General features: G+C 38.2%; 1 protein-coding gene and 1 non-coding gene across 2 annotated transcripts in view; one reads left to right on the plus strand and one right to left on the minus strand.

The window, feature by feature from the left end:
* SBF2 (SET binding factor 2) overlaps positions 1-12,687 on the minus strand; it is a 498,680-nt gene that overhangs the window by 266,509 nt on the left and 219,484 nt on the right. The gene's annotated exons all lie outside the window — the stretch shown is intronic.
* Positions 5,236-5,307, plus strand: TRNAG-CCC (transfer RNA glycine (anticodon CCC)). Its single transcript has one exon. It is a non-coding gene; the product is annotated as a tRNA-Gly (tRNA).

Raw genomic sequence — 12,687 nt, forward strand, 5'->3', positions numbered from 1 at the left:
CACAAAGAGTCTGTCACGACTGAGCACATCAGCAATAGATACAAATTTACCTTAAATTCTGTTTGCTGAACTGCCTCACATTGACATATAAAGTGATTTTATCTTATATTTAGTGTAAGCATGTGCCACAACTTGCCCACTGACTGGTATTTTTTCCTACCTATTATTACTGTGGACCACATCTACTAGCGGCATTCCCAGCTTCCATGTAGTTCCCATTCTATGTAGCTCTCAAACTCTTCATGCCTCAATAGTATGGGATAAATTACTACCCATCATAGCAATCTGCCCTAAAAGAACTACTGCCTTTCAAACATATCCTCAGGGAAAAATGCTAAAAATTATTAGAATACTGATTATGGAATGACTGCATATAGCAGATAGGCACAATCTATAAGAAGCTTATCCTATCACCCAGGTAGAATACTTCATTCTCATCTCTGCTCTACTCCTGATGCTTGACTCCTGTCTCTTCTATTCTGAAAAGACTAACTGCATCCAATATCATCTGTGCTAAGCTCATTTTCAGCAACACTGTTTCATACTGTGTGTGTGTGTTAGTCACTCAGTCCGCTCAGTCGTGTCCAACTCTTTATGACCCCATGGACTGAAGCTTGCCAAGCTCCTTTGTCCATGAAATTCTCCAGGCAAGAATACTAGAATGGGTTGTCTTTCCTTTCTCCAGGAGATCTTCCCAACCCAGGGACTGAACCCAGGTCTCCGGCATTGCAGGCAGATTCTTTACGGTCTGAGTCACCAGGGAGTTCCTACTAATTCTCCCTACAAAATTTCTTTAAACACTCAATTTTAAAAGGAGGATGAAGGACACAGCGGGATAAATTGTGAGAGTAACACTGAAACATACACATTAATATATGAAGTGGGAAGTTGCTATATAACACAGGGAGCTCAACCCAGTGCTCTGTAACAACCTAGAGGAGTAGGATGGAGTAGGGGGGTAGGGGATGGGAGGGAGTTCAAAAGAGAGGGACATATATATACTTACGGTTCATTCACATTGTTGTATGGCAGAAAAGCAAACATATTTTTAAAGCAGTTATTTGCCAATTAAACATTTTTTAATTGTGAAAGGAATTATGCAAGTAAAAATTTTCCAGTTTCACATTTCCTTTTTGAAAAGCAATTTATTACAGTACACCATTATATAGATTTGCCACAGCTAAGCAATTTGAGGACTTCAAGATCTTCCAAAATTGGAAATAAGGGAGTAGGAGTAGTTGCAAAATTCTGTAAGGTCTACAATTCCGCCCTGAAAACTTCATTTCTTGCCTAACAGTCCTTTAATTATCTTGACACATCTATATGACAAAACCTAATTTATTCTTGCATTGGTCTGAAAAATAATGACTACATGAGACAAACACATCTTAGGATTTCAAAGCTTCAGACAACTGGGCCACTAGTCTTCAGTTCAGAATGCAGTTTACCTCTAGCAAACAAAATACCGATATTTTCCCCTTCAACAGCTCCTGGACCCGCCACTATTCCAAAAGTAGGGCAAATTCATTTGCAAGTCTCTATATATTCATCCAGAAAGCTCCCTATTTTTAAGAAGCACACAATCCATAAGTTTTTTAAACATATATACTTATAAGGCAGCATTTTCCAAAGTGTTTTCTGCTGGAAGCTAACAGATATTGCTTAGGTAAAAAGGTATCCTAATCAAAAATTTTGGAAACAATAAATTAAAGCCAAGTTAAAAAGGTTTCCTCACTGAAGGAATTTTCAGACTGATAGGCAAATCTCGCTTGTGCAATGTCAAGCAAAGATGATATGAATTATTTCTCCAACTTACTGGATGCTTTATTAAAAGCATCTAGGGGACCTAGTGCCCTATGAAACATATGCTGAGAAAGGCTGTCACAAGCTGTTCTAGAATAGAAAATGTATGAAAGTGAAATACGTATATATTCCTATGTTCTATATCCTAAAAAGACTAAGTTAATACCATGCTTATTTCATAAATATATTATTATATTTTATACCTGTTTCATTCATTCTCACATTTCATAAACTAAAGTGAGATTTGAAAATATTAGAACGTAGATAATGCTGCTGGAAGCTAGGGCACTTTAGTTCAGTTAAGTTCAGTTCAGTCGCTCAGTCGTGTCCGACTCTTTGCAACCCCATGAATCGCTGCACGCCAGGCCTCGCTGTCCATCACCAACACCTGGAGTTCACCCAAATTCATGTGCATCGACTCGGTGATGCCATCCAGCCATCTCATCCTCTGTCGTCCCCTTCTCCTCCTGCCCCCAATCCCTCCCAGCATCAGGGTCTTTTCCAATAAGTCAACTCTTTGCATGAGGTGGCCAAAGTACTGGAGTTTCAGCTTTAGCATCAGTCCTTCCAATGAATACCCAGGATTGATCTCCTTCAGGATGGACTGGTTGAATCTCCCTGCAGTCCAAGGGACTCTCAAGAGTCTTCTCCAACACCACAGTTCAAAAGCATCAATTCTTCGGCACTCAGCCTTCTTCACGGTCCAACTCTCACATCCATACATGACCACAGGAACAACCATAGCCTTGACTGGACGGACCTTTGTTGGCAAAGTAATGTCTCTGCTTTTGAATATGCTATCTAGGTTAGTCATAACTTTCATTCTAAGGAGTAAGCGTCTTTTAATTTCATAGCTGCAATCACCATCTGCAGTGATTTTGGAGCCAAAAAAAATAAAGTCTGACACTGTTTCCACTGTTTCCCCGTCTATTTCCCATGAAGTGATGGGACCGGATGCCATGATCTTCGTTTTCTGAATGTTGAGCTTTAAGCCAACTTTTTCACTCTCCACTTTCACTTTCATCAAGAGGCTTTTAAGTTCCTCTTCACTTTCTGCCATAAGGGAGGTGTCATCTGCATATATGAGGTTATTGTTATTTCTCCTGGCAATCTTGATTCCAGCTTGTGTTTCTTCCAGCCCAGCGTTTCTCATGATGTACTCTGCATAGAAGTTAAATAAACAGGGTGACAATATACAGCCTTGATGTACTCCTTTTCCTATTTGGAACCAGTCTGTTGTTCCATGTCCAGTTCTAACTGTTGCTTCCTGACCTGCATATAGGTTTCTCAAGAGGCAGGTCAGGTGGTCTGGTATTCCCATCTCTTTCAGAATTTTCCACAGTTTATTGTGATCCACACAGTCAAAGGCTTTGGCATAATCTATAAAGCAGAAATAGATGTTTTTCTGGAACTCTCTTGCTTTTTCCATGATCCAGAGGATGTTGGCAATTTGATCTCTGGTTCCTCTGCCTTTTCTAAAACCAGCATGAACATCTGGAAGTTACAGTTCACGGAAGCCTGGCTTGGAGAATTTTGAGCATTACTTTACTAGCATGTGAGATGAGTGCAACTGTGTGGTAGTTTGAGCATTCTTTGGCATTGCCTTTCTTTGGGATTGGAATGAAAACTGACCTTTTCCAGTCCTGTGGCCACTGCTGAGTTTTCCAAATTTGCTGGCATATTGAGTGCAGCACTTTCACAGCATCATCTTCCAGGATTTTAAAAGGCTCAACTGGAATTCTATCACCTCCACTAGCTTTGTTCATAGTGATGCTTTCTAAGGCCCACTTGACTTCATATTCCAGGATGTCTGGCTCTAGGTGAGTGATCACACCATGGTGATTATCTGGGTTGTGAAGCTCTTTTTTGTACAGTTCCCCTGTGTAATCTTGCCACCTCTTCTTAATATCTTCTGCTTTTGTTAGGTCCATACCATTTCTGTCCTTATCGAGCCCATCGTTGCATGAAACGTTTCCTTGGTATCTCTGATTTTGTTGAAGAGATCTCTAGTCTTACCCATTCTGTTGTTTTCCTCTATTTCTTTGCATTGATCACTGAGGAAGGCTTTCTTATTTCTCTTTGCTATTCTTTGGAACTCTGTATTCAGATGCTTATATCCTTCCTTTTCTCCTTTGCTTTTTGCCTCCCTTCTTTTCACAGCTATTTGTAAGGCCTCCTCAGACAGCCATTTTGCTTGTTTGCATTTCTTTTCCAAGGGGATGGTCTTGCTCCCTGTCTCCTGTACAATGTCACAAACCTCCGTCCATAGTTCATCAGGCACTCCGTCTATCAGATCTAGTCCCTTAAATCTATTTCTCACTTCCACTGTATAATCATAAGGGATTTGATTTAGGTCATACCTGAATGGTCTAGTGGTTTTCCCTACTTTCTTCAATTTAAGGCTCTTTACAGCTGCCCTAAGAAAATATTCAGTTTGCCTGTGGCCCATTCTCACCATGAGTTAGGAACTTCTTCTCTAGACCAGTGGTTCTGTAACTTTAGTGCACAACAGGATCACTGCTGCTGCTGCTGCTGCTGCTGCTGCTAAGTCGCTTCAGTCGTGTCTGACTCTGTGCGACCCCACAGACGGCAGCCCACCAGGCTCCCCTGTCCCTGGGATTCTCCAGGCAAGAACACTGGAGTGGGTTGCCATTTCCTTCTCCAATCCATAAAAGTGAAAAGTGAAAGTGAAGTCGCTCAGTTGTGTCCGACTCTCAGCAACCCCATGGACTGCAGCCTACCAGGCTCCATGGGATTTGAGGGCTTGCTAAAACCGATTTTTGAGTCCCACCCCTAAAATTTCTGATTCAGTAGGTCTGAGGTAGAATCCAAGGATTTTCATTTCTAACAAGTTACCTAGTGATACTGATATTGCTTGTGCAGGGATCAGTTATGTCCAACTCTTCGCAACCCTATGGATTGTAGACTTCTCTGTCCATGGGATTCTCTAGTCACGAGTACTGGAATGGGTTGCCAGTTCCTCCTCCAGGGGATCTTTACTACCCAGGGATTGAACCCGCATCTCTTAGGTGTCCTGCATTGGCAAATGGGTTCTTTACCTCTAGCGCAAACTGGAAAGCCCAGAGATCATGCAGTTTTAAATTAATCAATATGAGAATATAAAAGAAAATAATAACTGTAACATATATTCTATATGCCAGACACTGTTCTAAGCATCATAAGAGTGTAAATAATTCATTTATACAATCAAGAACTTATTAAATACTATTTTCCAGTAAGGAAACCAGAACTCCCTGGAGAAATGACATTCTAATTTTGAGTCACAAAAAAGTACAAAATTAGCCTATTCATCTTAGTAAAAAAGTAAATAATCTGTCAAAGACTAACAGAATCAAAATAAATAAAAATCACAATTGACTGATTTAAACATACAAAAATCCATAAGTTTATAATTTTTAATTGGTCACTGCTTCCCTGGTGGCTCAGAGGTTAAAGTGTCTGCCTCCCATGCAGGAGACCCGGGTTCAATCCCTGGGTTGGGAAGATCCCCTGGAGAAGGAAATGGTAACCCACTCCAGTATTCTTGTCTGGAGAATCCCATGGATGGAGAAGCCTGGTAGGCTACAGTCCATGGGGTCGCAAAGAGTCGGACACGACTGAGCGACTTCACTTCTTCTTCTCACTTCTCAAAGATGGCTAAAGGGGTTCCCTGATAGCTCAGGTGGTAAAGAATCGGCCTGCAATGCAGGAGACCTTGGTTTGATTCCTGGGTTGGGAAGATCCACTGGAGAAGAGATATGCTACCCACTCCAGTATTCTTGGGCTTCCCTTCTGGCTCAGCTGGTAAAGAATCCGCCTGCCTTGCAGGAGACCTGGGTTTGATCCCTGGGTTGGGAGGATCCCCTGGAGAAGGGAAAGGCTACCTGCTCCAGTATTACCAATCTAACTGTAGTCAATGAAAGTTCTATTTAATAACTGAAATTCAGTTAATAAATACAGAAAGAATAATAGAAGGAAGAATTTACCTTTTGCAGTTCTTGCTTAAATAATGTATTTAGGCAAAGATCATCAGTAGACCCAAACTAAGTGAAGGCTGGCACCACCCCAAAGCCACAAATCAATCTTAACAATACTAAAAGTAGAACAACCAGAAGTTAAGTTTATCTTGATGAGATGCAATAGGAAGTACAGTACAATCTTTGAAGTGGTCTTGATTTAAAAATTGAATGTGAATCCAATCAAGCCTCTAGATCTAAATATTACTTTAAGGAAACTATGGAGAATAGAGATATAATGGAGAACAGAGGTAAAAATAATATGGAGAATTAATCAGCCCAATCCAGAATACAGAACTTTGTATAGAACAAATGACCCAATTTCTCTACTGCCCCCAAAAGAGGGCCTGTTACAGAAAAAAACTGAAGAAATATCAACCAAATATAATGTGCAGAATTTGCCTGAATAAGTCAAGACAAATTTTTAAATTTAGAAATATGTAAGTTAGATATTAGATAATATTAAGGGATTATTCGTTGTAATTAATTTTTAAGTATTATAATGGCAGATTGGTAATGTAAAAAAAAATCTTTATCAGTTAGAGATATATACTAAAATATTTGGGGCTTCCCTGGTGGTTCAGGCGGTAAAGAATCCACCTGCTAATGCAGGAGACCCAGGTTTGATCGCTGGGTTGGGAAGATCCCCTGGAGAAGAGAAGGGCTACCCATTCCAGTATTCTTGCCTGGAAAACCCATGGACAAAGGAGCATGGCAAGTTACAGTCCGTGGGGTCACAAAGAGTCAGACATAACTGAGGGACTAAGCATGCGTGCAGCATGCACACACTAAAATATTTGCAATAATTTATGGTGTCTGGGGTTTGCTTTAAAATGTCTCCATTTAAAAAAAAAAGGATTTAAACTTTAAAAGACCAACAAAATTCTGATAATTTTTAAAGCTGGGTCAAGTGTAATGGGATTTATATACTACTCACTTAAATTTTGTTTTAAAAAAAATTCCCATCTAAAAAACAAAGAAAATAAAACCTTCATTATCCATCTCCTATGTGTCAACGTTATTCTAAAGTACATTTATTCATTTTGCTCCTTTGATCACACTTGGTTGCTGACATACCAAAATGTCTTTAGTTTGAACTGTATTATTATTGGTTCATAAACACACTTACAGACTCATTAAAAGATTCTAAAATGATACACATCCTAAGTTGCTTCAGTCTTGTCCAACTCTATGCGACCCCACGGACTGCAGCCCACCAGACTCCTCTGTCCATGGGACTCTCCAGGCAAGAATACTGGAATGGGTTGCCATTTCCATCTTCAAGGGATCTTCCCGACCCAGGGATGGAACCCATGTCTCTTAAATCTCTTGCATTGGCAGGCGGGTTCTTTACTAGTGCCACCTGGGAAGTTCAAAAAATTTAGACAAGTCCATCTTTTTTTAGGGTAAGTCATATAATAAAGCACCTCACATCTATCATATTTTACTGATTACTTAAAAAATGTTATAATCACATTGCCTAACTGAATAATTCTGGGAATATGTTATCAAAAATTTAATGCCAAGCTTTTGCTTGTGTTTTTTGACAGTGTTACTGTAACTTAGAAAGATAAGAGCCAACATTTTTAAAGTTGCACAATTATATTTTGGATGGTTTGTGTCCCTAAGTTCCTCTTCTTTAGACTTCCAAATAATGTGTCATAGTATATTTGGTATGAAATAATTCACACCAAATGAGAATTAAAAGATCTATTTTTGAATTGATGATATGATCCAAAAATAAAAGAAAAACACATTTTTTAAAAAGGACATAGTTCACTGTTCACATTGAAAATGGGAACAACATTAATGATGACCCAAGAAAGGAACATCATCTGGACTTTAATATTATCTTTTTCAAATATTACCTCATTGTTTTTACCATTTTTTTTGACCAATTCCAAAAGATATTATCTCTCGATTCTTCACAAAGAAAAGCTGTTATATAATTCTGGCTAGCGTCTACTACCTAGGTGAACTTATACAGGAGCTAGAAATCTTATAACTTAAACTCGAAGCAGACTCTAACTTTCTGTAAGGTAACTGTGAATACTAAATAAATTACAATGCTTTGGTCCAGTTAAAGTGGCAAATAGGAAAATATTTGAGCTAAAAAGAAAAATAATTTTCAAGTGTTAATTCTAAATATATGAGAACATTGGAGAAGGCAATGGCACCCCACTCCAGTACTCTTGCCTGGAAAATCCCATGGACAGAGGAGCCTGGTAGGCTGCAGTCCATGGGGTTGCTAAGAGTCAGACACGACTGAGCGACTTCACTTTCACTTTTCACTTTCATGCATTGGAGAAGGAAGTGGCAACCCACTCCAGTGTTCTTGCCTGGAGAATCCCAGGGACGGGGGAGCCTGGTGGGCTGCCGTCTATGGGGTCACACAGAGTCGGACACGACTGAAGTGACTTAACAGCATGAGAACATTGATCTTGGTTTTTAGTATTATTTATTAGTCAAATGAGCCAGAGATCCTTGAAGTATTGGCTGATTTAAAGACTGGAGCAGGGAAGGAAAAAGGTGATCCTGGAACACCTTGTTATGACAGAAATTTTTAAAATGCTTTAAAAAAAAAACTATTGTGGGGTTTTGACAAGACAACACAGGAACCATTCTGATGGGGTAATCACTGGTCAAATCTTAGACAATCTGTGTATCACAACAGTGAAAACCATTAATTATATACTACTGAAGAAAAAAGAAACTAGAATACATGAGATCATATCTCACATAGATAGACAAGACAGAAAAGGTAAAATGTCAACTGCTGACTGGTAAAGGTACAGATAGAGGGTGTGCACAGTTGGAAAACAGTCATTTTGCAACCATCATACTAAGCACTGGCATAGGCAAGAATCATCACTAAATGCTAAATCTGGTGGGAGTGTAGAGGGATAATTAATTAGTTACAGAATATTTAGTCTTAAAGTATCTTACCACACACAGCTTATTAGTTCCAAGAAAGAAAAAAAAACAAGCAAGTATACAATGGAGATATCTGACAATCACCAGACCAGGTACACAAAAAGAACATCAGTAGGGCAGGCTGGTAGCAGACAGACATTGTGTACTTCCAGATATGTGCCCATAGAAGGACATACACTTGGTATTCCAAATGCTGGTAGTATTCCAGCTACTGGTGGATAACCTGAATCTAAAGTGAGAGATATCAGAAAAACAAAAAATGTTAAGAGTTCTATTTAAAAGAGGCGTTCGGACCTGCATTATTTGAAAATGTCAAAGGCTGAGCAACTATTTCAGATGAAAACAGACATAAGAGAAATGATAATTAAATGCAACACATGATTTTTTTAAACTACATCCTATATTGGAGGACCAAAAAAAGGCAGTGGGAAGGGCATAAAGAACATTAGGTCAAATGACAAAACTGAATATGGATGGTAGAGGAGATAAAGGTGTATTACCGATGTCGTTTTCTAATACTGATAACCATACTATGCTTATGTTAAAAAAAAAAAAAAACTAACTCATGAAATACACACTGAATACTTTAGGGCAAAGAGAAATGAAACACACTAATTTGTCTCAAATAGTTCAGAACAATGTGTGTCTATCTGTCTATCTAAGGAGAAAGATGGAGTGGAGTAGGGGAAGGAGAGTGGGGTCTATTAAAGATAATTAATATTTACGATAATAAACATCTTAATCCATTTAACTGTTGATGGTCTCTTAGCTTGTTGCTGTATCTTGGCTATTGTGAATAATGCTGCAATGAACATGGGAAGCAGATATCTCTTCTATACCCTATTTTCATTTCCTTTGGATATATACTCAGAAGTAGTATTGCTGGATTTATAAGGCAGTTCTATTTTTAATTTTTTGAGGAATTTCCATTTTCATTATCCATAGTATTTCCCACCAATTCACATTTCCACCCACCGTTCACAAGGGTTCCCTCTTATCTACAGTCTTGTATACACTTGTTGTCTCTCATCTGTTTGATAACTGCCATTCTAACAGTTGGCAGTGTTAGGTGATATTTCATTATGTATGAGGTGATATTTCATTATGTTATTGATTTCCATTTCCCTGATTATTACTTACTTCTGCTAAGCAACAACAAAAAAATCCAAGTCACTGGCAAGACCTTTGTTAAGGAGTTTATCCCCAAGTGTTTACTTTTTTTAAGAGCTTACTGTTTCATTTATTTCCACTCTGATCTTTGTTATTTCCTTCATTCTATTAATTTTTGGCTTAGTTTTGGCATCTTCTAGCTCCTTACAGTGTAAACTTAATTTGCTTATTTGAGGTTTTGCTCTTTTCTTAATTTAGGTGTTAATTACTATAATCACTGTAAATTTCCCCCCTTTTGGTTCAGTCAATAAATTTTGGTATGTTGTATCTTCATTTTCATTTGTCTCAAGGTTTTTTAAATTCTTCTTTACTGTATTCTTTGACCCACTCAGTAGTGTATTATTTAACCTCCACATAGCTGTAAATTTTCCAGTCCTCTTCTTGTAATTGACTTCTAATTCTATACTTCTGTGGTTGGAAAAGAAGCTTAATATAATTTTAATCTTAAATGAATTGACTTCATTTGTGGTCTACCATATTATCTATCCTAGGGAATGTTCCATGTATGCTTGAGAAGTATGTGTATTCAGCTGCTATCATAGGTAAGGTTCTCCATATGTTGTATAGAGGCACCTTCAGGAATATGGAAATAAAAGAAATTATTGCATTCTCAGAACTAACTTATATTCAAAAGATCAACAGGGAAATGAAAGGTCCCTTCAAAGAGACAGTGAGGCTCTCAAATAGAGAACATTCTTTCTCATCAGAATGAACTGATCAAAATGGGAACTGAATTAACTAACTGTGTTGGCAACACCCACTTGAATGCTATCTAGGACAGAAATGATTAGAATCATAGACATTTAAGTTTTCTGTCTGCACTGACAGCATGTTATTGTTGTTTAGTTGCTCAGTCGTGTCTGACTCTTTGTGACCCTATGGGCTGCAATATGCCAGGGTTCCCTTTCCTTCACTATCTCCTGGAGTTTGCTAGACCTTATGTCCATTGAGTCAATGATGCCATCCAACAATCTCATCCTCTGTTGACCCCTTTTCTGCCTGCCTTCAATCTTTCCCAGCATCGGGGTCTTTTCCAATGAGTCAGCTCTTCGCATCAGGTGGCCAAAGTACTGGAGCTTCAGCTTCAGCATCAATATTCTAATGAATATTCAGGGTTGATTTCCTTCAGGATTGACTGGTTTGATCTTCTTGCTGTCCAAGGGACTCTCAAGAGTCTTTTCCAACACTGCAGTTCAAAAGCACTCAGCCTTCTTTATGGTCCAATTCTCACATCTGTACATGACTACTGGAAAAACTATAGCCTTGACTATACAGATAATTATTAATTTAAAAAATAGTTGGCCCTGAACAATGCAGGATTCAGAGATGCCGATTTCTCTGTGCAGTTGAAAATCCACACGTTACCTTCACAGTTGGTGTTCTGTATCCACATATTCAACCAACCATGGATCGAGTGTTTACTGAAAAAAAACCCATGTATAAGTGGACCTGTGCAGTTTAAGCCCATGTTGTTTAAGGGTCAATTACACAAATAATTGGCTGTGTTAATCTGGCAGGTATTAAATCTCTGACATGAAAAATTCCTTTGTTTGATTCCACAATCAAAATGAATCTGATTTTGACATGGCTTCCCACAAAGATCTGACAATAAGGAGAAAGTGTGCTGATAATATAGATAACATATATTTTGTTCTATATAAACTTTTAACTTATCACTATAAATTAAAAACCAGCATACTAGTTTTAATACATTGCTCTAATGAACTTGGATAATGTGAGTCAGTACCATGAAAGTTGGTTTGTTTACTCTTGTAAAGGGAAATTTTTGCATCAAGAACATTCAGACCATGGCATTTAATTAAAATAGCAAAAATAACAAATGCTCCTTTGTGAGGCCACTTCAGAAAGCACAGCAAATAATGCAAACTGACTCCCTCAACATCCTGCAAACTGTTTTATAGTTTCCTTCTCATACTATAGAGACTTAATTTGTGCACAACAAATTAACAAATAACAACAAAAAAGTTTTTCTGATTCCTTTGTGGGCGGCTGGAGGGGGGAATCTGTAAGCAATCTGACTTACACAAGGAAACAACCCATATGGCACTTAAAGCAGGAGTCACCAACACGTGGCAGTGGCTGCATGTGGCAGAAAGGGTTTTTTTTTTTAAGTGCAATTATTATGAAGGTTATAGTGGTGGTTCAGACAGTAATGAATCTGCTCATGATGCTGGAGACCTGGGTTCAATCCCTGAGTCAGGAAGATCCCCTGGAGAAGGAAATGGCAACTTACTCCAGTATTCTTGCCTGGAAAATGCTCCCCAAAGGAGCAATACTTTCTCATAATATCTTTTCTGAATAAATTAGAGGCAGTATTTAGTTATCTGAAACAGAGAGAACCCCAACTAATACTCTGAAAGACCAGTACTTTTAATTACTTTTAATTTCTATAGTTCTAGCCTAATAATTTCAGTACCATCATTGTGATAATACCACCACCAATAATAATGAGTTAACAGTTACTTCCGTGCTTAAAAAATAATATCAAGCATTGTGATAAGTGATTTATAAACATTCTGATTAAATGCTCTATATTCTGTGAAAGCTACCTCAGGAGAAGGACTAAAAGGGACAAACCACAGCTTCACCATGAGCAGATACAAATCTTCTTACCAACCAATTTGCAGATGTGCTATTCTTAGAAATATGTAGACTATAAATAATATTTTAAAGAAGAACAATTAATCTTGGACAATTACTTTGCCTTTTTGCTCTCTTCAATAATACAGTACCTCAGCCTTTT

The sequence above is a fragment of the Bos mutus genome, chromosome 15, assembly GCF_027580195.1.
Source record: "Bos mutus isolate GX-2022 chromosome 15, NWIPB_WYAK_1.1, whole genome shotgun sequence".
Classification (NCBI taxonomy): domain Eukaryota; kingdom Metazoa; phylum Chordata; class Mammalia; order Artiodactyla; family Bovidae; genus Bos; species Bos mutus.